The sequence below is a fragment of the Macaca mulatta genome, chromosome 4 (assembly GCF_049350105.2).
Source record: "Macaca mulatta isolate MMU2019108-1 chromosome 4, T2T-MMU8v2.0, whole genome shotgun sequence".
Taxonomy (NCBI): domain Eukaryota; kingdom Metazoa; phylum Chordata; class Mammalia; order Primates; family Cercopithecidae; genus Macaca; species Macaca mulatta.
In genome coordinates, this window is record NC_133409.1 from 167805729 (window position 1) to 167831986 (window position 26258).

General features: G+C 43.5%; 1 protein-coding gene and 1 non-coding gene across 8 annotated transcripts in view; both read right to left on the minus strand.

Annotated features, from left to right (window-relative positions):
- The window catches only part of JARID2 (jumonji and AT-rich interaction domain containing 2), a 280808-nt gene that overhangs the window by 207729 nt on the left and 46821 nt on the right, over positions 1 to 26258 (minus strand). The gene's annotated exons all lie outside the window — the stretch shown is intronic.
- On the minus strand, positions 3093 to 3199 carry LOC114677784 (U6 spliceosomal RNA). Its single transcript, XR_003729230.1, has one exon. It is a non-coding gene; the product is annotated as a U6 spliceosomal RNA (small nuclear RNA).

Genomic DNA, 26258 nt, shown 5'->3' on the forward strand with positions numbered 1-26258 from the left:
TGCCTCAGCCTCCCCAGCCGCTGGCATTACAGGCATGCGCCACCACGCTTTAATCATTCTTATTCTCACACCTAATATATTCACTAATCTGGAGCAAACTCAAAACCTAGCAACTTCAGTGAACCCCAGTGCCAAGGCAAACAGACTAGCCTCTACCTCCCTGTCCGTCCTCACCTCATCTGCTGGAACTTGCAGGCACTGCTGGCCAGCAACAAGCACAGCAAAAGAGGGCAGGCCTAAATACACCAGTCTTGTGGGAGCAGGTCTGGTAGTAAAGAAACAAACCCTGGAGGGATGGGCTCTCCACACCTCAGCTGTGTGCAACGCCACCCAAGGGTACATCTACCCTGAAGATGAAGGGTGTGGAGCTAAAACAAACACCCAGACAGTCACAGCATTTTCTGACACTCAAAATTCTCAACAAGATAAACTCCAACTAAAACCCAAAAAAGACATTTCAGAACCAGCACCCCCGAGACGCAAGAGGGTACCCTCTGGCGGTGGATTATGGACCCAACAGTTAGTTATGGACACAGTAAGTACTCAGGTACCTTTGGGGAAAACTCACTTTTACTGATTAAGTTCAACCTCACTTTAAGTTCAAGAGGCAAAACTCCAGGTTTACTGAAGTAAAAGGTAAAAATTTCCTAGGGAGTTTTGGGGGAAATTACTCTTACCACAATGTTGGTTGAATACCCCAGATTTCAAACAAAACTGTATTTCTACCTGCAAACCTATGCATCACCTTTAAATGACTCTCAGTTACACAAAACCATAACCATAACCACCTCGGGAAATCAAACTATTATCCTAAATGAGACTTGCATTTTCCTGCAAAACAGAAAAAACTGTCACGTTGATATTCTCTGTTAGGTTTCAGATCGATTATTTTTCAACTGGTCCTCAGAGCTATTTCTTACCCCTTTCTCAAGGGGATTTCACAGAGGGACAGGAAGAAATTATTTCTGATGAAAAAAAGTCTATTGCTAAATAGATAAAATCAAATTAAGTACATGCACCAATGTACCATTTCTGGTTCTGATGGAACGAGAAGCACAAAATCACAACCCATTATACTCAAGACTGTCTACAAGAGATTCATTCTAGACCAAACATATACTAACCCCACAGCAACCCTATAACAAAGGTACTATTATCCATTTTACACCAGCAACTTGAAGCACAGGCTGGCTAAATGACTTGTCCAAGGTCATTCCACAGAGAGAGCTGAGATTCAAATCCAGAGTGTCTGGCCATAGCCATCTATTAACCAAATCATACTGCTTTCAAAGCTGTGTTAAAAACAATAGCTGTGGGCCAGGTGTGGTGGCTCACGCCTGTAATCCCAGCACTTCAGGAGGCTGAGACAGCAGGATCATCTGACGTCAGGGGTTTGAGACCAGCCTGACCAACATGGTGAAACCCCATCTCTACTAAAAATACAAAAATTAGCAGGGCATGGTGGTGGGCACCTGTAATCCCAGCAATTTGGGAGGCAGAGGTTGCAGTGAGCTGAGATCGCACCACTGCACTGTTGCCTGGGCGACAGAGGGGGACTCTGTCTCAAAAAAAAAAAAAAAAAAAAAAAAGGCAAGAACAGTCCAAAATGTCTTCACTTCTAACCAGCACAAGCATGAGGACTACTGTCCTCAGCAACCAACCTCACAATGATTAAAGACATCATCTTCATTATGAAGCACTCCTAACTGGCCACCTCTGTAGGGTAGCAACTAAACCTGAGAAAGCAGCACAGAATCTGGTCAGGTATGTTGGCTCACGTCTGTAATCCCGATACTTTGGGTGGCCGAGGTGGGCAGACCACTTGACTTCAGTTCATAAAACCCTGTCTTTACTAAAAATACGTGTGCCTGTAGTCCCAGCTACTAGGGAGACTGAGGCAGGAGAATCACTTGAACCTGGGAGGCAGACAGAGGTTGCAGTGAGCAGAGATCGTGAAACTGCACTCCAGCCTGGGCAAAGTAAGACCCCATGTCAAAAAAAAAAAAATAGAATCTGTATTTCACATATGTTTTCAAGCTAGCAGACCCCACTTCAGTGGTACTTTTCGTATTCGTTGAGAAAATACTTAAGATAACATTTTTTAAAAAAAGGAAGCAGGACCCGTGTAAACTGTGTTCTAATCTTGGTTCCAGCTTATGTCCTCAGTCACTGGGGAATCAATCTGAAGACAAAGAATTTGGAAGTCATCATTTTCTTGTTTCATAAATTTGAGAGCCATAAGAAACTCATTTCTGAAGTCACTAATGAACGTACTAAATGTATGGACGGCACATTGCGCCCAGTTAGCACACACTACAGGACTTGCTTGCTTCATTAATACACTTTCCCAGTTCTGCTAACAATTTTAACAGACCTCTCAAGTTGAAAAAACGTAAGACAGAATTGGGCGAAACACCACTCATTTATTTTGGTAACTTCAGGACAACCACAATTTCTGAGGATTTGCAGCCTAAAAGTGACTTGAAGCAGCTGAAGATATTTCACTTTTTTGACCGTATCTCATCTCAATTATTAAGGTATTGCAGTCACACTCTAGATACGTGACTACTTCTAAATATGTAAGTTTTCTGAGTTAAAATGGCAGACTGCGCACTTGACCCTATGGTTTACTGACTACATTATGATTCCCACATTAAAGATCAAAGCTATATGAGAGAGACTGGAGTTCTCCAAGACAAGGCAACAGGTCACATAAATCTTGGAAAGCCAGCTGATATAGGTGGGCATAAACCTTGCTAATTCATCCATCATGGGTTCAAACAGCATTCTAAAGGGACACAGCTCTCCTACCTCTCCTGTCTCTCTCTCATCCTCCCTAGTCCTGGCATCTGAAGAAAGTTTGCAATAAAAACATGTCTAAACTCTTCTTTCTGGCAGAATCAATTTACTTATACACAATGAGAATTTTTGGATAAGCATGCTGCTCTATTTCCTTTAGTTCTTTATTAATATAGGTACTACTTATGTAAAAATTATTTCTAAGGCAAAATACTCTTCAAAACATATTGCTGAGGATACTATATTTCTTGATTTTAGAAAATGCATAATCCAAACCTGATTTTCCGATATGTAAAAATATGGAATGCTTCACAAATTTCCATGTCATACTTGCATACGGGCCATGCTAATCTTCTCTGTATCATTCCAATTTTAGTATATGTGCTGCTGAAAGGATCACTCTTCTGTTTCTTCTGAAAGGCTTTTCTACAGTGGCAACCCCGACTAACCACACCAGGCTACGTATGTGTATATTTTTTGAAGTAGTCGGGAAACCAGTAATAAAGGCAATTTATAATAATTTATACTAATTATTGCTGCCCATTCATTTCACAATCCCCAAACCTTCCCTAACCTACAGGGTCTACCTCTGGCATCTGTGTACCATGGATTGTCTGTGACACTGTTCCAATGCAAGTTCCCTCTCTCCTCTAATTCAAGAGACCTCAACTGTATCTCCAGGGTCCTGTCCGCTTCTATACACAAGCACCAAACTGATTAAACTATGTCTAATGTATGATTTATAACTAGCTCCTAATGTCATTTATTAAAACTAAGCCCTGCCTATAAGAACTCTAACACCACAAATCACAATTTGAATGACAGCAAATTTCAAAATGCTATTTACTTATTATTCATTCTTTTAACAAATATTTAAGTACCACACGCCAGGCACTGTTCCAGGTGCTTGAGGTAAATTTATGAGCAAGATTAACCTCAAGAACAAAAAGATTCTTGCTCTTCATTTTTTTAAATTATTATATTATTACTTTATATTCTAGCAGAGATAAGGTATTGGTAGTAGTGGCAAATGTTATAAATGGGTAATTTGACAGAATCGCAGCAGGAGAGCACAGGACTGGGGGAAACAGGAGCCACAGCAACCTGCAGAGTGGATCAAGATTAATATGAATACAGCCTCTGCCATCCACTACCTGAACACCTTAAACCCATCCCCTTGACCTTATCTATGAACAGCAGCACTGTTCACGGCTACCCAGAATTAGAAGGACTCGCATCAGGACACCTTGGGCCTTGGGCCCAGATGTAGTATTTTCTCCCTAAATGAAGAGATAAAAACAAAAGCAGCACCTCCATGAGGGCTTCCGGACAGCCATAGGCCAGCAGAAGGTACAAGGATATTTGGGGAGAGACAGGCCAAAGATAATTACCAATGTCTAACTCTCCTAGGCCCAGGGCAGGGATCATCTGCCACTAGGAGAAGAGGCTTAGACGACAGATGTATTTAAGATCTGAAAAAAATCTCCCCAAGCGAGAAGAAATTCATTTTCTAATAAGTGGTGCTTAAAATGCAGTTAAGTCCACAAGTTTCTATACATCAACCAGAGAGTGTTTCCACCAAGACTTCCTGTTCTTTTCCAGATTTGCAAGTCAAAACACTAATGCCACAAGAAAAATACACCATTTCTGAATCCGTACCGCATGCTGCAAATTCCACAGCGCTCTCAAGGACAGCATGTTGCCGCGGCACCAACATCCTGCCTGCTTAGACGTGAACAGCAACCCTGGCTCAGCTCAGTGTTGGCAGCAGACTTCCCAGAAAAGCTGGCACTCTTCAAAATGGGAAGTCACCAGTGAAGAGGCACAAACGCAAGACCCTGTCCGTACTGCTTGTGCAGTACCTCCTAGGGCCTGGGGAGTTGGGACATGTAGTGACTATAAACCCAGGCTACCCAACCCCAAGCTCCAAACACTGGTTCTCAGCCACAGCGCTTTCTTCATACAACTAAAAACAAGATGTCACAGTGTACATACTCAGGCACACACAGCCAATAGAATGGGACTTTCTCATCCATGAAAACTGAGATTTTCCTGTTTCCTTAGGGTGCCATGGCTCCTTGCTATTCTGAGTCAACATATTCTCTCCCTAACCATCAAAAGGAGATCAGGAAGCAGAGGACAGGTGTCCACTGCCTAACTCTGTAATGTACAGAAAAGCTCCAACGGCAATTCATTAACAGCACTGAATTCTTTTCCAAGAAGATTGTTTAAAAACAAGCAACATAAACGGAAAACTCCCACAGACTTTATGGAAGGCACTATTCTGAAACTGGAGACTGCAGCTCGGTTTGCAGGAAAGATGCTGAACCAAGAGAACCGCAGTGTTTCGTCTGAACAACAAGGCTTGGGTCTGTCAGTATGTTTGCTTGTTCTGTCCCCTAATGGGGTGGTGAGGGGTAAAGGTAAGGGCAGAATCTGGCTGGATCATCTCTCAGATACTAGGTTCTTTTAGCGTGTGTGAAAGATAAGACTGCTCTAATGCCCACTTGAGAAAAAGACTACAGGGAATAACGAAAGGACCAGGCCAGCCTTACAGGGAAATAAAGAAACAGACAATGAGCGAGTCACAGGAAGAGAACAGAAAAACAGAAAGAGAGGAGACTACTGAACCATAACAGGAAGGAACAAACGATACACACAGCCTGGATGAATCTGAAAGCAAAGTGAAGGGATGTAGTAGACACAAAAGTGCTTCCATCTATATGGCATTTACAACAGGCAACGCTAATCTACAGCGCGAGAAAGCAGGTCGGCGTTGGCACAGGGGCACAGGACAGGAGCACAACGGAGCTTTCTTGGGTGGCGGGAGGGGCATATATTGATGGTATATATGGGATGGTAATACCCAGGTGTGTGCAGTTGTCCTAAGTTATCACAGTGTACACCTGAAATGGTTGCATGCGTATATTTTACTTCAATAAGACTGTTTTTTTAAAAATCCAAACTGAGGCCGGGTGCAGTGGCTCATGCCTGTAATTCCAGCACTTTGGGAGGCCATGGCAGGTGGATCACGAGATCAAGAGTTTGAGCCCAGCCTGGCCAAGATAGTGAAACCCCATCTCTACTAAAAGTACAAAAATTAGCCAGGCGTGGTGGCAGACGCCTGTAATCCCAGCTACTCGGGAGGCTGAGGCAGCGAACTGCTTGAACCTGGGAGGTGGAGGTTGCAGTGAGCAGAGATCGCGCCACTGCACTCCAGCCTGGGTGACAGGGCGAGACTCCGTCTCAAAATCAAAACTGACTTACAAGGTTTTGGTTTTTTTTTTTTTTTTTTTTTTTTGAGATGGAGTCTCGCTCTGTCGCCCGGGTTGGAGTGCAGTGGCCGGATCTCAGCTCACTGCAAGCTCCGCCTCCCAGGTTTACGCCATTCTCCTGCCTCAGCCTCCCGAGTAGCTGGGACTACAGGCGCCTGCCACCTCGCCCGGCTAGTTTTTTGTATTTTTTTAGTAGAGACGGGGTTTCACCGTATTAGCCAGGATGGTCTTGATCTCCTGACCTCGTGATCGCCCGTCTCGGCCTCCCAGAGTGCTGGGATTACAGGCTTGAGCCACCGCACCCGGCCTTTGTTTTTGTTTTTTAAATCCAGAACAGTAGGGGTGCGTATGTAGAATGAGTTATGACAATTTGTTAGATTAAATTGATTTCTCTGGAAAGTAGCCATCTAAATTAAGTAAAAGTTAACGCCAAAAGCCACACCTCTAGCAATACAATCCAGGGACCTGGTCCAAATGTGGAAAATCTCCCCAAGTTTCATGTGGTTAAAAGTGACTTATTAAAGAATATTTTACAATACAAACTCCCTTTTGGGGCTTTAGGGTATTAAAAGGAAAAAAAATTTAAGGAAAATATTAAGAAGGGGGAAAAAAAGTTACCTTTTTTGCAAGCCGAATCAGAGTGCCATCTGTGTCTTGTATTAAGGAATTTGCTTTTGTGTTGTGCAGAAAGGTAGATCTAATATTCAATATTCACCTATGGGGGAGAAAGGCTTGCTCACAAGTCTTCAGACTTTTTCTGTGTATGGCCATACAGACACCCAACGTTCACTCTCTTCCCTCTCAGCTCCTTCTCTTAGGAAAGGTTCTACTTTTATTTTTTATTTTTATTTATTTTTCTTTTGAGATGGAGTTTCACTCTTATTGCCCAGGCTAGAGTGTAATGGTGCCACGTCGGCTCACCGCAAAGTCCACCTCCCAGGTTCAAGATTCTCCTGCCTCAGCCTTCCCAAGTAGCTGGGATTACAGGCATGCGCCATCATGCCCGGCTAATTTTTAGTAGAGACAGGGTTTCTCCATGTTGGTCAGGCTGGTCTCAAACTCCCAACCTCAGGTGATCCACCCGCCTCGGCCTCCCAAAGTGCTGGGATTACAGGCGTGAGCCACCACACCCGGCCTCTTCAGACTTTTTCTAATGTAAAAGTGTACCAGAGAGGCTCACCATGCTCATGACTGGCACAAGGAGGTGTGAGGCTGGTGATGGGCACTGCCAGGGATTACTGGATTAGGAGCAAGGGTGATATGAATCCTCTAAGATTCCAACTCCAACTGTCACAAGCCCCATTGATACGCCACGCGGAAGGGTCTCTGAGACCAACAGCTTATTATAGCATCATTATAGCAACTATCTCACTGCAAACGTGCATGTTAGCCCTGGAACTAAAATACCCGCATCCCAAAGGATGTGAAGTCCTCACATTCACTCTCTGAGGGTTCCCATTCCCACAAAGGGACTGGGCAGGCAGCCGTGAGAAGACAACTCAGAGTGAACAGGGCACCGAAATTTAGAATGAATTCCCAGAGTTGAAATCAGCCACCTCCAGCCCACAAACCAAAGTCAGCTCAGTTTCTGGCATGAAATTTTTTACAAGTCATCCTGGCAGGAGTCACATCCAAGATTTATTTTAAGACAATAATCTTGGTCCAAATCTCAACTTCCAGAACTGGGCCACCGAAGAGCTAAGGGGGGATGGGAATTCTCGAGATGGAAATCCATGTCCTGGAAGATCTCAGAATACTTAGGCCCATCCCATCTCTGCACTTGCAGGTGCTTATGTAGGAGGGCATCTCCTTCCCTCCAGAACTACCTAGCAAGAAATCCAGAGGGGAACGTCACCCAAAAACAGGGGAGAGGAGGGGAGGCCAAGGCATTCATAGCCTAGCTTGTGCCATCTTAAGAATCCCTACAGGAGGCCGGGCGCGGGGGTTCACGCCTGTAATCCCAGCACTGCGGGAGGCCGAGGTGGGCGGATCATGAGGTCAGGAGATTGAGACCATCCTGGCTAACACAGTGAAACCCCGTCTCTACTAAAAATACAAAAAATTAGCCGGGTGTGGTGGCGGGCACCTGTAGTCCCAGGTACTCAGGAGGCTGAGGCAGGAGAATGGCGTGAACCCGGGAGGCGGAGGTTGCAGTGAGCAGAGATCGTGCCACTGCACTCCAGCCTGGGCGACAGAGTGAGACTCTGTTTCAAAAAAAAAAAAAAAGATTCCCTACAGTAGAATTCAGGGCCATCCTTGTTTAATTCAGCTGGCATTTTCCTATGTAAATCACTATTTCTGTTATGGTTGGAGTAATGTGGGAGAGGGTGATCTATTAATGCTATCTACAAAGGGTAGGTTCAACAGACCAGTTCCACTGTGACTACTCATTTGTAAAGAATACTGATTTTCTTAATTTCATTCCACAAAGAGGCTATGGCAGGAAACGTCATTTTTTATACTGTTTTTCTTCTGCAGGGTTTTGATAAAAACTAATATTCATGTATTTTTACATAAATCACATGCTTGTTTTCCTCTAACCAGTAGCAGGAGGCAAAGGCATTTGTGCGGCACCTCTGGAAATTACATTACCTATCTGGAATTCATCTGTTTCACCAGAGACACCCAGCCCCAGCCCATCCAGCCAGCCTGGAAAAGCCTCCCTGGCCTTAATCTCATTAAGAGTCCAAACTCCACAGCCTTAAAGCAACAGAGCAATCTGCTTTCCCGCTGCTTCCCTGACTTTCTGGTTTGGAAGAGGAAGCTTTCTAGGGACCATTTTTTTTTGTTTATTACAGAGCAATACAGGTTTCCTGGAGAAAATATAGATAAGCCTTATCTCCTGAGCATCCATCCCTCTTCCTAAACTCTTCCACGCCATCTGTCACCTCCGGGCCTTCCACTTTCACTTTGGAACACACTGTTGGCCAATCCCATCTTCACCTGGCTAATCCCTGTCCTTCCAGTCTTCTTTCATCCCTCAGTGTGGATTAGTTGCCCCTCCCACCTGCGCCTATACCACCACTTCATCTGTCAAAGCATACATATATACACGCGCACACACACACACACACCCCCACACACACACACGTTTATATGTGTATGCTTTATACATTATATGTATACATATTTTACTAAATTTACCAAGATAAAACAAAAAAAATTAAACTGTACATACTGTTTTCTCACTTACTTTTTTCACTTGCTTTTTTCACATACTTTGTCAGTCAACATTCTTGCTACCATATCATTTTAATGACTGCACGGAACAGATGTTCCATAATTTAACCAATCCCCTATTGGTTTCAATTTTTCACTGGGATACACAGTAAAATACTTACTACACATCCTTGTGACCAAATTCCTAGAAGCAGAGTGAAATAGATGCAAAATATCATACTACTTACAGTGCAGACCAGATGCTTAAAACATGGGATGTCAGTTTTTAAGGACACTAACACAGTCTCCACATAGAGAATAATGAGGCACCTGAAACCTTCATAAAAGAAATGACTGAGGTAACACAGGATTGTTAAGCCCAAAGAAGATGAACAATGAGACTGTTGGATGAGAAATAATGTTTAGTTCCTTCTGAGGTCAATAACGGAACATGTTGAAAGAAATGGAAAGAGGTATTCTGTTAGTTAAATTCAAGAGAATGGAATTTTCCCAGAGATATCCAACATCAATCTTGCAGCTACTTAAACTATTCAGGCTGAGACAGGAAGTAATCCTGACAGAGGAAAGACACTGGGCCAGCTTCATAGGAAGGGCAGTCAGTCAACCAAAAAGGTCACTCATGTTCAACTACTACTATTTCCACCCTGCAGGGGACTTCCCCACTGCACTCTTTCAAATTAAACTGGAGAAAAGCCATGATTAAACTTTCCTATATGAGCCTAAGTACTATCCAAGCACATAGCCTATTTACTGTTCACAAAATATAAGAAAACCAATTTCACCAATAAGCAAAAGTCATGCTGGATCAAACTGTAGATTCCATCAGTGACCATGCTACAGTAACATGTTTTTACAAGTCCTGTCTTTTCAAAATAGGGAGTGTCTGGCTTATCCTCACATCTTTTGGCCCTCACAGTTACAAATATATAATAAGATAATAAGAGCAGATGAGGCTAATGACCACATTCGCTGTAATTACCTAATCTCGTTGTTTTTAAGGAAGGAAGGTATTCAGTAGATCAACTGTCACTATTTAACCACAGGGGAGAAAACAGGACTCTCTCTTTCTGAATTTCTATCAATGTTTATATGCAAATGGAGTATGTTTCCAAAAGATACTTAAAGATTTTAAAGGGAAGCAAGGGAATGAAGAAAGCATTACATTTAGGCTTCTGTGAAAAGCCATTATCCTTAGAGAGGCAGAGTTTAGGGAAATGGCAAACAGCACGAACATCAAGTTCTTGGTGACAATAAATGAGGCTCCGGATCCAGATGGCCTTTGAATCTGGCACCTCTGGCTTCTATTTCCACACAGAATCACTTTCAAATCGCCCACCTTCTAAAAGTTCATTTATAAACCTGCAGTTTAAAACCTAGAATGCACTCCATCATAGAAATGATATTTAAAATGGCACTTGTTCCAAACCAGCACAAAGGAATTAAACAAAATTCACTGTATAACAACGAGAAAAGGGGTAAAGGATTAAGAAAGGGGACTCAAAGCTGCTAAGGGGAATTAGGAAGGGGTGAGGGTATTCCCTGCACCCTTTCAGAAAACCAGAAAAATTTAAGGAGGAAGAACCGTTACCAACCATTCTGTGCATCAAGATTAGAATGGAAACTCGAAAGTTTTGAGCAGGACAAAACCATGTCAGGGTCTATAGCTTATCAAGTACTTGTTTTAGTTGACACCTGACTGGCTCCTGTGAAAATAATTAAGTTTTAAGCTACACTGGCTGGGAGTCTGAATTTCTTGGACCCGATGAATTATGCATGATAATGAACTCCACAAATGACATGAAACCAGGCTCTGCTGCCCTAGCAAATCTGGGCAATGAACATATTTCTCATGAGCTCCTAGTAATAAATCTGAAATTAAACTAATCACATAATTAAAGGGAGAACCTAGTAGCTGAAGTACAGAAATATACAAAATTTCTCCCCACAAACTACAAAGTTTTCCATAGAGGTAAGTCATTAAAAAAGAAAAAAAAAAAAAAAAAAAAATACCAAACATGACGCAGCTGAATCATATTTTCTGGTGGGGGAGAAGAACCACAACTCCTTACCGAAAACAAAGATTCAAGGAATTTTAAAGTTTGAATGTAAACATTAATTGCAATGTACTAAAAACAAAACTAGGCCAGGTGTGGTCGCTCACGCCTGTAATCCCAGAACTTTGGGAGTCAGAGGCAGGAGGATCACGTGATGTTGTTTGAGACCAGCCTGGGCAACATGGCAAAACCGCATGTCTACTAAAAATACACAACTTAGCCGAACACAGTGCTGCACACCTGTGATCCCAGCTCCTCGGGATCCCAGCTCCTCGGGAGGCTGAGGCAGGAGCATCACCTGAACCCGGGGAGCGGAGGCTGCAGTGAGCGCCACTGCACTCCAGTCTGGGCGACAGAAAAAAGTTTTCTTTTGCTTTGAGACAGAGTTTTGCTCTGTGGCTCAGACTGGAGTGCAGTGGCGCTATCTCGGCTCACTGCAACCTCCACCTCCTGGGTTCAGGAGATTCCCCTGCCTTGGCCTCCTGAGTAGCTGTTGACTACAGGCGCCTGTCACCATGCCCGGCTAATTTTTTGTGTACCTTTAGTACAGACCGGGTTTCACTATGTTGGCCAGGTTGGTCTCGACCTCCTGACCTTGGGATCCGCCTGCCTTGGCCTCCCAAAGTGCTGGGATTACAGGCATGAGCCACCAGGCCCAGTCTAAATTTTTTAATGTTAAAAATAAATATAATATACATAATATATTATTATAATTAATTATATATAATTAATTTATATATATTAACTTCAAAATACGTGGGTAACGTCAGGAAAAAAATAGGCTGCCTATTTCCCCACCTTCCATTTTCCCCCACCCCACTTGCCCCTTGTGTTTTTATTCCTAGGTTCCTTGTACACTGTTCCCCGCTCTTGTGAAAAGTCTTCCCACGCCTATTTAAAAGTTTAAAAAAAAAAAAATCAAAGCTCATCTATGGGGCTGAACACCATTTCTAGGGAGGGGCTGATAAGGTTCTATTTCTTAATCTAGATGCTATTTCTTAATCTAGATGCTGGTTAAACAGGTGTGCTCCAACGGTGAAAACAAAAGTTCAAAAAACAATTTTAAGTACCTGAAAATAAGTTTAAGGAAGAGGGTATTTTTCCCCTTTCCCCAGAAGGTGGACTAAATAAACAGGATGATCCTTAAGAAATACGACTATGTTGTTAATGAGAAAAGAGGCTGCTGGCTCACTGCTAGGGGGAAGGAATTCCTGAGTAGTTGTTTCTGCGGCTGCGGAAGATGAACTCCACACCAAAGGAGACTGTCCCCCTCAAATCTTAACTGTGAAGCACTAAGGGCGTCTGCCACTTGTGATCTCCAAGTACGAAAAGTTGAAGTTACTTGGCAACAGAAACCCAGGAAAACTGTAAGCCTCGAGGACTGCTGGTAGAGCTTCTAAAAATCTGACGTTTAGAGAGATAGATTTGGTCCCACAAGTGGGCCACCAGAAATGGAGCTGGAATTTGTCTCTGCATTTTAAAAACTGTAACCAAAACCACAAATGAAGAGCAGAAAATTCTTTCCTTACAAAAGTTCAGAATAATGTATTGTGTAATATAATGCATTTAACACAAATACCCCAAAGATATAGTGCACTCCCTTGTAAATTCATAATACACTGTCCAAGGAATTCACAGGACTTTAAATAAACAGTCAATACACAATACATCTCTCACACACAGAATGCTAACAATTAGATATTGAAGGGGTGCTCCAAAGAGACGGGGTGGGGGGGGGAATCAAGTTCAAGAACCCTGAAGACCCCTTGAACTCCATTTATTTTCAGTCAACAATGGCGTCTGCTTCTGCCAAGTACCCAGTGACGAGGCTGTGGTTAGGGGAAAACGAGGTGCTTTACTCACACATCAGAACCACACTCCAGCTTGAATCTAAACTCATCCACTAATGCAAACAAGAAGAGAAAGAAACAGCACTAAAGAATGAAACCGGCCGGGCGCGGTGGCTCAAGCCTGTAATCCCAGCACTTTGGGAGGCCGAGACAGGCGGATCACGAGGTCGAGACCATCCTGGCTAACACGGTGAAACCCCGTCTCTAATAAAAAATACAAAAAAAAACTAGCCGGGCGAGGTGGCGGGTGCCTGTAGTCCCAGCTACTCGGGAGGCTGAGGCAGGAGAATGGCGTGAACCCGGGAGGCGGAGCTTGCAGTGAGCCGAGATCTGGCCATTGCACTCCAGCCTGGGTGACACAGCAAGACTCCGTCTCAAAAAAAAAAAAAAAAAAAAAAAAAAAAAAAAAAAAAAAAAAAAAGAATTAAACCAATTTTAACTCTAAGTTAAGCTATGTTGTAGGCAAAGAGGAGGAAGATGAAGAATGAAATTTAGCGTGCTCACGAGGTTCTCCCCTCTCCAAAGTGGAATGACAGAATTAGCCAGTGCCAGCACTCTCCCTGCACCCTTTCTCCTGGGGTAGGCCCACAGCAGGGCTGCCCTCTGAATAAGAAATCCTGCATTACACTACATAAAGGAAGGACAGTGTGCAGGATGACCAGCCAACATCAATCTTCAATGGCCATTTCTTAAAATCCTTCTTCACGTTTTCTTCAACAATACTAGCTACCATGGCCAACATTTAAAAGATGGAAGGCCTCCGACAACTTCCTCAAGTCCAGGCTCATTTACCAGCTGGAAACTGTAGGCAAGAAACCCTGTCCAACCAAAAAAACCCAGACTTGTGCTGGCTCCCAGTGGGCACCCCTCCTGGCAATCAGTGAGAAGAGAAAACTTGGTTGTGACCCCAAAACCGGTTTTAAATGTTCCATCACAACTGGTTGTGAAAAGCAGTCAGCTGAAAGAGCCAATAAAGAGAGCAAAACACAAGCTGGAAACAGCGGCTCCTCCGTCCCTGCACCTCACCAAGCGTCTCAGACAAGATACACCACCACAACCCTGCAACCTGATCATGCCCCTGCCAGCACTGGACACACCCATGGACTCCGAGGAAAAACAGAAAATGCTCATAATCTACGAAAGCAGATACTAATTTGCCAGAGCTACTGCATTCTTTCTGGATGCAGGGCAGAAATCCTTAAGAGTCACAGAGCAGCCTACGGGTGGATTTTAAAGCCTACAAGGAAACGTTCAATAAATATTTGTTGATTGATTTTTTAAAGAGATGATTAAAGGGTTAGAGGGGGAAAGGCCACGCTACAAAGGTCAAAAGTAAAGCATCACTCATCTGGATATGGGAGTCTGTGAAGGGCCTTCTGATGATGGTCTGGCTGCTTCAGAGAACGACCGTAACCATGAGCTGGCTGCTGTCTGGTGTCTGCATCTTGGATGGACTGGGAGAGGTGGCCTGGAGGCTTGGAATCCTCTGGCTTTAGAGTCCTCTTTAAAAAAAGTGAATAAATTAACACCGCTCCAGATTTCACAAAAAGTGCAGATTTAACTACCCAAGTTACAGTGGGGGATCAGCAAATTATGTCCATTCTCTACCACCAGCTCCAGGAGGGAGGAAAAGCAGCAAAAGGAAGCTGGGACAACTGAGGCAGTGCAGTGAGATGGGCAGCTGATCTCGAGCCTCCTGAGCCCTCTACCCTCAGCTGGTTATCAAGGCTGGTTATTAGGGGGAGTAACCACTACCACCTGCACTTACTCGAGGACTGTTTACAGCAGTTGACATTTATTCCCTCCTTTAATCCCCACAGCAACCAGGATCAAGGTTGGGACTGTGATTATCTCTCAGCTGAAGAAACGGAGGCCCAGAGAACGTAAGCAACGTGCCTAGAGTCACACAGCTTAAACGAATTATCACTGTTACTGAGGTCTCAACCCAGTGCTCTCAACCACTAAATTATGCCCTGGGTTTAGTGCTGATTTACCTATCATTAAACTTGCAGCCAGGATTCGCCCAGGTGAACTAAAAAGAAGGCACCTAACACTAATAATACAAACAGTAACCTCTGCACCTGAAATACCATTATCAAATTGTCGAAAACTTCTATTTCCTTGTTCAACAAGCCTGCTTTGTTTAATGGTGTTTGGGTTTTTTCCTTGGGAGTGAAATGCTAAGGTCAGTATTCAAAGCAGTCCCAAATTGTTTTGTTTTGTTTTGTTTTTTGAGATGGAGTCTCGCTCTGTCGCCCAGGCAGGAGTGCAGTGGCGCACTCACTGCAAGCTCCGCCTCCCGGGTTCACGCCTCAGCCTCCCGTGTAGCTGGGACTACAGAGCCCGCCACCTGGCCCGGCGAATTTTTGTATTTTTACTAGAGACGGGGTTTCACCGTATTAGCCAAGGTGGTCTCCATCTCCTGACCTCGTGATCCGCCCGTCTCGGCCTCCCAAAGTGCTGGGATTACAAGCATGAGCCACCATGCCTGGTCCCCAAATTGTTTTAATCACATTGTTGAAATAATAACAAAGGAGGGGCAACTCTTCCCACATTGGGTATTATTTGGCTGGGCAAAGAGTTGAGAAGCATATTAAATAGTGCTTCCAATAAATGTATAGAAAGCCTATGAACAAAAATATTGGACTTCAAAGAATCAAGCCCTAAGGCTTAAAAAGGAACCCCAAAGAAGGAAGGCCAGGAGTTAAGTGGCTTTGCATGTGAGGCAATGACCCTCTGGCCAGCCACACTGCCTGTGCAGGATTACTGCCCACAGCCTTGCTACTCAAGGCAAAGTATTAGCATACTTCGGCGCTTATTTGAAATATGCACACCCTCAGGCCCTGCCTCACAGACTGAACCCCAGAATGTGCAATAGTTCAACAAGATCCCCAGGTGTGCTGCCTACAGGATGTGTGCCTTACAACTCCGTCACCCGTTCTGCCAGAAAGCTGGTGGAGGTAAAGGAACCAGCTGCTACTAGTTTGTCACAATAAGACCTAAAATTCTGTAGGCTACCTTCATAAATTATCAATTAGGATTATAATTCCTGCCATAACTTTGAATTTACTCAAAATCCTTTGTTGTTTAACTTCATAACCATTGCTCATTTTGAAAAATAACCACCTGGGCCGGGGGCAGTGGCTCATGCCTATAATCCCAGCACTTTGGGAGGCCGAGGCGGGTGGATCACTTGAGGTCAGGAGTTCGAAACCAGCTGAAACCCCGTCTCTACTAAAAAATACAAAAATCAGCTGGGCATGGTGGCGGGTGCCTATAATCCCAGCTACTCGGGAAGCTGAGGCAGGAGAATTGCTTGCACCCAGGAGGTGGAGGTTGCAGTGAGCCAAGATCACGCCATTGCACTCCAGCCTGGGCGACGTAGCAAGATTCCATCTCAAAAAATAAATAAAAAATAAATAACCACCAAATAACCTGTGATCGCAATAAACAGATACAAAATGAGGTTATATGTTATTCTTTGCTTTAAGGTTGGCCATCCTAGGCAATGGAGAGCCCTGATTTAGAAAGAAATTCTCACTTAACTAAAAGTGGGTCACCATAAAAATTAACAAATCTAGCAAAGTCAGGAAACATGTAAAAGAAAGTACAGGACCACAATCAATATAAAGCATAGGAATAAATCTTCCTGATTATCAAGGCAAAAACAGGACTTACACCATTAGGCTTTGAACTACTAAGTCAACAATGGAAAGCTTTCACTTCATTACTCTTAAAGTAACATGTTGGTAATAATGGTAAAATACCTGTAAAATGAAGACTTGAGATCATGAATCATCTTTCACGCAGAAAGATGAAAAGGTATCACCTTGCCCTCCTATGTCCAAAGAGCTATAAACTATTCTTTCTCTTGACATAAACTTTTCCAAAAGTTACCAATGACCAAAAACACGTATCAAGGTACAATTCACAAACACTGATAATCTATATTAATCAAAACTTTTACTGCTCCAGAAAAAGTAAGTAGTTATCTTTCCTTATTACAGTCTTAGTCACTATACCAGGCATTTCCTTCTCAAGCTAATAATAAAACATGTTTACCAACATACCAAACAGGGCAGCCCCATTTGACGATTTGAATTTAATGCTTGAGTATCCACATAATTTTCCTCACGTTTCAAATATACAAGACAACTATTGTTTTTCATTCAGTCTTCCTATCAAATCACTATGGGAAAAGGAAGAGACTCATCCCACAGAAACTACCTTTAAGGACTTACAGACTATTAATTCCACAAGAGAAAATAAAATGTGGTCAACAATACTCATTTCATGCAATACTGGCTTAGTGGGAAAAAAAATGCAATCATCCATCAGTGCACGTTAACCTCCACAGTCAATAAATAAATGGCACTTCTAGTCACTCAGATGAAACCCGGGTGAGAGGGCTAGAAAAAAAATAAAGGTATGAATGAGATGTAGTAAACCTCTAAATATCACACTGATGACTGATTTCAAGCCAAAATGTATAGAACTCATGACAGAAAGTGAAATGCGTATGATTAATATGGTGTCACTTCTAAATGCATTAAAGTTCTGCTAATACTCTCAGCACTCTGTGAAAAAAGAACAAAATTTTGTAGTAAAAAAAGGAGCCCAATTTCCCATTTGCTAACTCAGGTCCCATCCTACCATTTTGCAGCTTTTCCTCTTTATGTGGCACTTGCTGTTCCTTTGGAATTTTTAAAGACCTGGGATTTAAGTAATTGTAGCCATTTCTGAAAGTTATGGAAAACCCAGTTACTTACACGCTGCTTTAAACATTTGTCTTTGAGTATCTGGTTTATAGAGAGACTACATTTGTAATCTTACCTAGTTCTTTTGTATCCAGAACCTTCTTACCCCAATATTATCTGCTTGCTGTCTACCAGCAGTCACTCATTGATAACTATCACTGATAGAGTGTGGGTAACCTTAACCTTTTTCTTCCTGTCACCTTTCCGTCCCAGACCTAAACTTTCCAAGTAAGAATTCAACTTTTGTGCAACACCAGAGTCCTCATGGTTACTGCATCCTGTAACACCTCTAAGAACCATAGATAAAAGCGGGACTGCTTGCTCCCTTTCTACACCCTTCCCCTCCCCCCCACCCCCCCCACACACACACACGAGTCTTTGCAAAAAGGTTCTACTATCCAGTAAGTGGCTAATAAATTTCATTCATAACTCGAAACAGATAGACTCCAAAATGAGCAATCTGTAATTTTAAATGTTGTCATTAGTCTCCTGGCTGCAAGCGGTTAAAGAAGACCTTGCAAGCTCATGAATTACGGTACAGTTTATTACTCCGAATGAGCCCATAACAAGCACAGTATCTAAGGAAGCTGGAGACGGGAGGGGAAGGTTTTGAAGCCCAAAAGCTTACATGGAATGCAGCTTAAATGTCACTTATCCAATTGCAGGGGAATGATCCCTTCTACTCCCAGGCCCTTCTCCGCTTCCCTCCTTGGCCACAGTACACCTTTAAGGTGGAGAAATTTTACACATGTATTATTATACACCGTTCCTTAAAACATATGTCAGATCAGGCTTTGCTTACTGCCTTAGAGGTTTTTCAGTGCTTACGAGAGAAAAGGTCCTACAGTCCAATAATTAAAAACAGGACAGAACACCCATTCAACCTTCACTGCAGAAAATTGTTCCAACAGATATTCAGCCTATCCCAACCCCAGATGCAGGAGATGAAGCAGCACACCCTGAAATCAAAGGTTTCTTCTTACAAACACTGGGCCAATTAGAAATCATATTTTGAACATACATGGCACTCCATGTTGGTCACTCATAGAAGAATGGGGACATTATAACCTTTTGGAGGTTGGGAGGAAACAGGCAGTTCAACAGACACACAGAATCCCTCATCCACAGGGTCTGAGATAGCAACGCTGGCCGGCCAGGACTCCCATTTTCCTAAGTGGGTAAAGTACGAGAAAGGACAAAGCAATCGTCCTCAAAGTAACCAGGTCAAACTACCAGAAAAAAATGACTCACTGCTAAATATCTTATCTCTTTCACCCACAACCAAGCCCACCCCGCCGAAGTGAGGAAACAGAGGCTGCCTGAGTAGCTTCCGGCCAAATGAGGACCGCTCTGAGAACTGCCACAGAGAACCATCTGTGTGGTGCCGAAACTCTGGTGCAGCGGCTGGAGAAAGGGAACTGAGACACAAGCCACAGGTTTTGGCAGTCTTCTTATTTCCCCTTAACTGGTCTAACTGAGCAGGAAACCAGCAGTTCTCAGTGCAGGCCAACTGAGGTTCCAAATCCAACTCCACCTCCTCCAAACTATAAATTCCTTCCCATAGAAAAAGGGATGACACCTATTTCTGACACAAAGCACAGGAGTCCACGATGAAAAGCTGGGACTAAACAAATGTTTTGGCTCCCTCTAAAACTGCCCCACCACCTCAGTATGCAAGACCTTAACTCACGATCCCACTCCCCGATCCAGTCATCCCTTCCTCTACCAAACACACCTCTGTCATACAGACACCTAAAATTTGAGAGCCCAGTGAAGATTACAAGCTACCCTACTATACCCTCTACACTCAACGTTCTTTACATGACTTCGGTATTTCTCAAAGGAGGCTCCAGGGAACCCTACGTCCAAAGGATTGTATTCAAAATTAAGGCTCACTGGTCAATGAAGTTTGAGAAATATCGGGTATAGATAGCCAGGTTTCTTTCCTTCAGATGTGTTCGTGTACACCATGATCCTCTTAGAGTCCAAGTACCCCAAAATTATTTCACCACCAAAGCGTCCTCTCCACTCCCCCACCACCCCTACCCCCGGAAAATAAAATAATTCTCAGGACGCCTTTAAGGATACCCAGCATTAACTTCCCTTGTTCTGTTTTGCTAGTGGATTGATTTGGGTCTTGACTGAGAGGAGGGAGTGTTTTTGTAAGTAATACATGTATAAATGTTCACTTTTAAAAATGTAAACTATACTGAGTATGGAGAGTAAAAATATGAAAGTTTATTTTCAGCAGCTCAGGAAAACTGAAAAGGCAATTATCCTAATCCTCTGAGGTTTCAACTGTACAAATAACAGAAAGTTAACAAAACATAAGAAACTCAAGGAAAATTTTTTTTTTTTTTGAGATGGAGTCTCGCTCTGTTGCCCAGGCTGGAGTGCAGTGGCGTGATCTCAGCTCACTGCAACCTCTGCCTCCTGGGTTCAAGCAATTCTCCTGCCTCAGGCATGCGCCACCACGCCCAGCTAATTTTTGTATTTTTACTAGGGACTTTTCACCACGATGGCCAGGCTGGTCTCCTGACCTCAGATAATCCATCCACCTCTGCCTCCCAAAGTGCTGGGATTACAGGCATGAACCACAGAGCCTGACAAGATACTCATGGAATCTGAGTTCCCACTGTAGTAACGAGTGCTCTTAGGAGCCTTACCAGAACTGTGATGGCACTAACAACTGCTAAGGAAAACTAGTAGTCACTTCTTGCGAAAACATTTTGTTCTCTTTTTACTTTGTTCTCTTTTTACTATTTTGCAAGCATAGGAGAGGGGAATCCAGAGAAGATACTTAATAAAGCAAATTAATCAAATAAAAACAAATGACTTGAACTACAATTTAAACGCAATTTGGATTGCATTCTGACTACACCATTTTCTATTGCTACTATCAAGAAAAAGCTGGGTAAGCTCCCTAAAATGTCTTGGCTACTACGTTTCTGCTAAAGAGCTCCTAAGAAGAGGAAAGGAAAACATATTACATTTTAAATCTGACTCAATTGTCTTAGATCTATTTGTTGCACAGATTTCGGTGAATAAATGTAAGAGGGCATTAAGAATGTTGTAGTTTCCCAGTCTTTTTTTTCTTTTTCCGCTTCCTAAATTTTCTGTACTACATATATGCCGATTTTCAACAGTAAAAATAACATTTTACATTTGTAGAGAAAATATAGTGTATGCTAAATAATCAAGTACTTTTTTCCGCTCTCCGGTTAACTCTGACAGGAACGTTGTGTGAGACAGTCTGAAAAGGATTCAAAGGGGGTAGGATTTGCCACAGATTATATAATGGAAAAGGATGAGGTGAGCTTACCAACCTCACTGAAGAGGGGCCAAACATCCTTAACAAGCTAGTTGCTGGCTAAGCACGGTGGCTCATGTGTGTAAATCCCAGTGCTTTGGGAGGTTGAGGCAGGAGGGCTGCTTGAGGCCCGGAGTTCAAGACTAGCCTGGGTAACACAGCAAGATCCCATCCGTACAAAAAACATTTTGAGTTTTGAAAAAAAAATGAGTGTTGTACATGGAAGGAGAGTCTAGGAAAGGGGCCTGACTTACAAAAACATAACCAGGCCGCGCGAGGTGGCTCATGCCTGTAATCCCAAGCCGAGGTGGGTGGATCATGAGGTCAGGAGTTCAACACCAGCCTGGCCAAGATGACAAAACCCCATCTCTACTAAAAAAATACAAAAATTAGCCAGGCGTGGTGGCAGGCGCCTGTAGTCCCAGCTACTCGGGAGGCTGAGGCAGGAGAATGGCGTAAACCCGGGAGGCGGAGCTTGCAGTGAGCTGAGATCCGGCCACTGCACTCCAGCCTGGGTGACAGAGCAAGACTCCGTCTCAAAAAAAAAAAAAAATACAAAAATTAGCCAGGCATGGTGGCAGGCGCCTGTAATCCCTACTCGGGAGGCTGAGGCAGAGTACTGCTTGAACCCGGGAGGCAGAGGTTGCAGTGAGCCGAGATCGCGCCACTACACTCCAGCCTGGGCAACAGAGCGAGACTCCTCCAAAAAAAAAAAAAATTAAAAAAATAATAACAACCAGATAAGTAGTCAATGAATGACAACTAAAAAGAAATACCTACAAACATCTGGTTGTCACGACACCTATGGAGATGCTTTAGGTGACAAGGACAGACTGCAGGAAAGACAACGAGAGACTGGAGGACTTCTCAGATTCACTGCAGTCACTCAAACTAGGAGAGGACACTCTGAGCATGGAGACGGTCACAGGATGTAAGCAGGAAGCCAAGATAAGGCCACAGGGCCAGCCCTGAGGTGCTATGAATACTGCAGTGGAAACCAAAATGGAAAATGAAATTTCAGAAACAAAACCTTTACAACAGCATCAAAAACCGTAAAACAATCAAGACAGACGGGGGCTGGGAACACCCAAGATGAGCCTAGAACACCTTGATGTGTCTGTCAGGAAGTAAGAGCTCAGAGGATGATGGGGACATGTTACAGGGACACGGGCAGCAGCTTTAAGGCCTCCCAGCATTAGTGTCCTCACTGAAAACTGTACTATGGTTTGGGAACAAAATATCCTTAATTTTAGGAAATATATTATAAGGGAAATATACTTCCCTTAATTTTAGGAAGTATTTGGTGATAAGAGGATATTATATTTGCAACATATTCTCAAATGGTTCAGAATTATAGAAACTATGTGTTGTGGGGAGGATGATGAGGAGGGATAAGGAGAGAGAATACTGTCACACACACAAACATGCTACGGTTAACATCTGGGAAATTCTTTGTACTGGGTTTTGCAACTTTTCATTAAAAAACCACTTGTAAAACATAACCACAAACTAAGTAAGAACCAATAAAAAAGTATGAAGGAAGATAAATGCCACCAGGAGCTCTGAGAGATGCAGAGAATATCGTATTATATTGATTTGCTGCTGCTGTCTTCTCTAGCACAACCTGCAAATACTCCCAAAATGATTCTATTAGAATGCACACTACAAATGCCCAAGTGCAGCAACTTAGGCTAGGAATTATGCCAAGAATAAAAAAAAAAAAATAGCATTTACTTCAAAGGAGTAAAAAAATGTTACTGATCAAGGCACTGGTATTTGTTTTTGACTGTTTAAAAGTTAAAGGGAAACATCTTTTTTGGGTTGAGAAGAAGCAATATCAGAAAATAAAGGAGGTTGAAAAAATTACCGAAATACTTTTGTGCATGAGAGTCTAGCCTTACAAAACGGCTCGACGGATGTGGTCCTTGGTCCTTCTCTGTGTGTGAGGTATAAGATGGTTTTTAAATATAAAACCCTGCCAGGCGCAGTGGCTCACACCTGTAATCTCGGCACTTTGGGAGGCCGAAGAGGGTGGATCATGACGTCAGGAGTTCGAGACCAGCCTGGCCAATATGGTGACACCCCATCTCTACTAAAAATACAAAAATTAGCTGAGCGTGGTGGTGCACACCTGTAGTCCCAGCAACTCAGGAGGCTGAGGCACAAGAATCGCTTGAACTGGGGACGTGGAGGTTGCAGAAAGCCGAGATTATGCCACTACACTGCAGCTTGGGTGACAGAGTGAGACTCCGTCTCAAAAGTAAGTAAGTAAATAAATAAATAAATAACCCTAGTGGCAGTGGGTCCATTCAGTATTGAAATATGTATTTCTGAACCCAGTCTTCATCATACAGCAATCTCCTTCCAATCAAGACTTCCAACAGTAATTGCAGTATTCTTACTATTACATCACAGAGCACCTACGCCAATGCTGAACAATTGTTTTCCGTTGAAATGGTCCTAAAATGCTTTACCCTACAAATCTTATTACCTATATAAATTAACTTCATTACTATTAGAAATGACACATCTGCCGGGCGCAGGGGCTCACGCCTGGAATCCCAGCACTTTTGGGAGGCCGAGGTGGGCATATCATGAGGTCAGGAGATCGAGACTATCCTGGCTAACACAGTGAGACCCCATCTCTACTAAAAATACAAACAATTAGCCAGGTGTGTTGGCGGGCACCTGTAGTCCCAGCTACTCAGGAGGCTGAGGCAGGAGAATGGCATGAACCTGGGAGGCAGAACTTGCAGTTAGCCAAGATTGTGCCATTGCACTCCAGCCTGGACAACAGAACAAGACTCCGTCTCAAAAAAAAAAAAAAAAAAAAAAAGGAGACACATCTGGTCACACAAGTGGTCTGCATAAAGTATTAAGATGGTTCTATACCAGGCAGAGCTTACAAAAGACCTTGCTAGGCAGTTTCTAATCACTCTCAGGTTATCTGAATTCTTGAATTTGGATTTATAGGTTTCTTCTTTCAAGAAATTAGTAATCCACCAAAAAAGAAACAGTTATCTCAATTCATTACACTCTCTTCCTAAAACAGCTTCTGCTCCAGGACACCTGCTCTGTCCCAAGCTCCCAGATGTCTTCCAGAAGACAAATTCCTTCCCCTATATCACTCACCTTATGAGGGTTAAGGCCCTCACACTGAAGTCACATAACATCAGGGATATGCACCACCCCAGCTTTAATTGTACAATTATTGGTTCTACAATTCATCAGTTCTTGACTCCCAACAGAACAAGTTCTACCTCTCCAGCCTCATCTCCCTTCCATGTCCTGCGTCGACCTCCCCGCTCCAGCAAATCTGTATGTGATGCACATGTACACACAACACACTGCACTGGGCCCTGCACTTTCACTCCTCCTCATTTGCCAGGGTAAACAGGTTTTCACTCTGCTTCTCCAACCTTGTGACCCATTACGTAACTCCTTCTCATCCTTTAAAAGGCACTGCTGGCCGGGCGCGGTGGCTCACGCCTGTAATCCCAGCACTTTGGGAGGCTGAGGTGGGCAGATCACAAGGTCAGGAGATCGAGACCATCCTGGCTAACACGGTGAAACCCCATCTCTACTGAAACTACAAAAAATTAGCCAGGCATGGTGGCACACACTTGTAGTCCCAGCTGCTCAGGAGGCTGAGGCAGAAGAATCACTTGAACCCAGGAGGTGGAGGCTGCAGTGAGCCGAGATCACACCATTGCACTCCAGTCAGCCTAGCAACAGCGAGAGACTCCATCTCAAAAAAGAAAAAAAAAAGGCACTGCCTTCCCTCTAGGGTGCACCTAACCTAAAGTGGTTGGCCATCCTTTTCCTGGAAGCTTTCACAAGGGCCTGTGCAAGTCCCTCAGTTCACTGACCATACTATAAGTGGCAGCTGTTTCCTATTATTTGGAAGTAGAAGTCCTGACTACTGCAACGTGGCATAGGAGTCACAAAGGAAAATGGCAAAGTCAAACACTGGATCAAACAATGCTTTACTCACACAGAGAAGAGACAGAGAAAGATCAACTTCTGGAGCAGGCACTGGTCCCCTGTGACCAGCAGGTCCCTCTTGGCAGCCAATGCTGGCTGGGCCACTAGCCTGCACGCAACCCTTTTGTGTTCAGAGGACAAATACAGCAGAGGAGTTGGCCAGATGCTATGACACACCCACTTAAGCAGAACAACAAAAGAGCACAAATTGAGTCTAAAACAGGGAGAGAGATTCCCACATAAAGTGAGAAATCCAGCACGGGCTGTGAGGACTCTTCATCTTCTGGTAAGGCACCATCCAGTCTCAAGGACCGTTCTTAGGAGGTCAAGAGAAGTCAAGTCTGCCTGCACGACACTGCCTAATACCAATAATCAGTGTGTATACCTGTCTCCCTGGCTATGAACAACCTTCCGGAAAATTCTAAGAACTCAATGTTTCCTAAATAAATAGAAATATATTTAACAAGGCCTTATCGCAAACATTTACAACAACCGTTCAAAAGCTCTGCCCACTAATTCCTTCATTTACAAACATCTGCCCCTTCAAAGAGCCAGCGGGTTTCTGGGGGTTTTTTTGTTGGTTTTTGTTTTGTTTTGTTTTGTTTTTTGAGACGGAGTCTTGCTCTGTCACCCAGACTGGAGTGCAGTGGCACCATCTCAGCTCACTGCAACCTCCGCTTCCTGGGTTCAAGCCATTCTCCTGCCTCAGCCTTCCCAGGAGCTGAGATTACAGGCACCCACTACTACGCCCAGCTAATAAGGGCCTGTTCAAATCCCTCAGTTCACTGACCATACTGTAAGTGGCAGCTGTTGCCTATTATTGGAATAGAAGTCCTGACTACTGCAACTTGGCATAAGAGTCACAGAGGAACACAGCAAAGTCAAGAACTGGATCAAACAATGCTTTACTCACCCAGAGAAGAGACAGAGAAAGATCAACTTCCGGAGCAGGCACTGGTGCCCTGTAAAACTTTTTACACTTGCCTTTACACACGAAAAGCCTTTCTAAAGGTGTCCTGCCTTTAGTTCAAACTAAAAACATTACAACT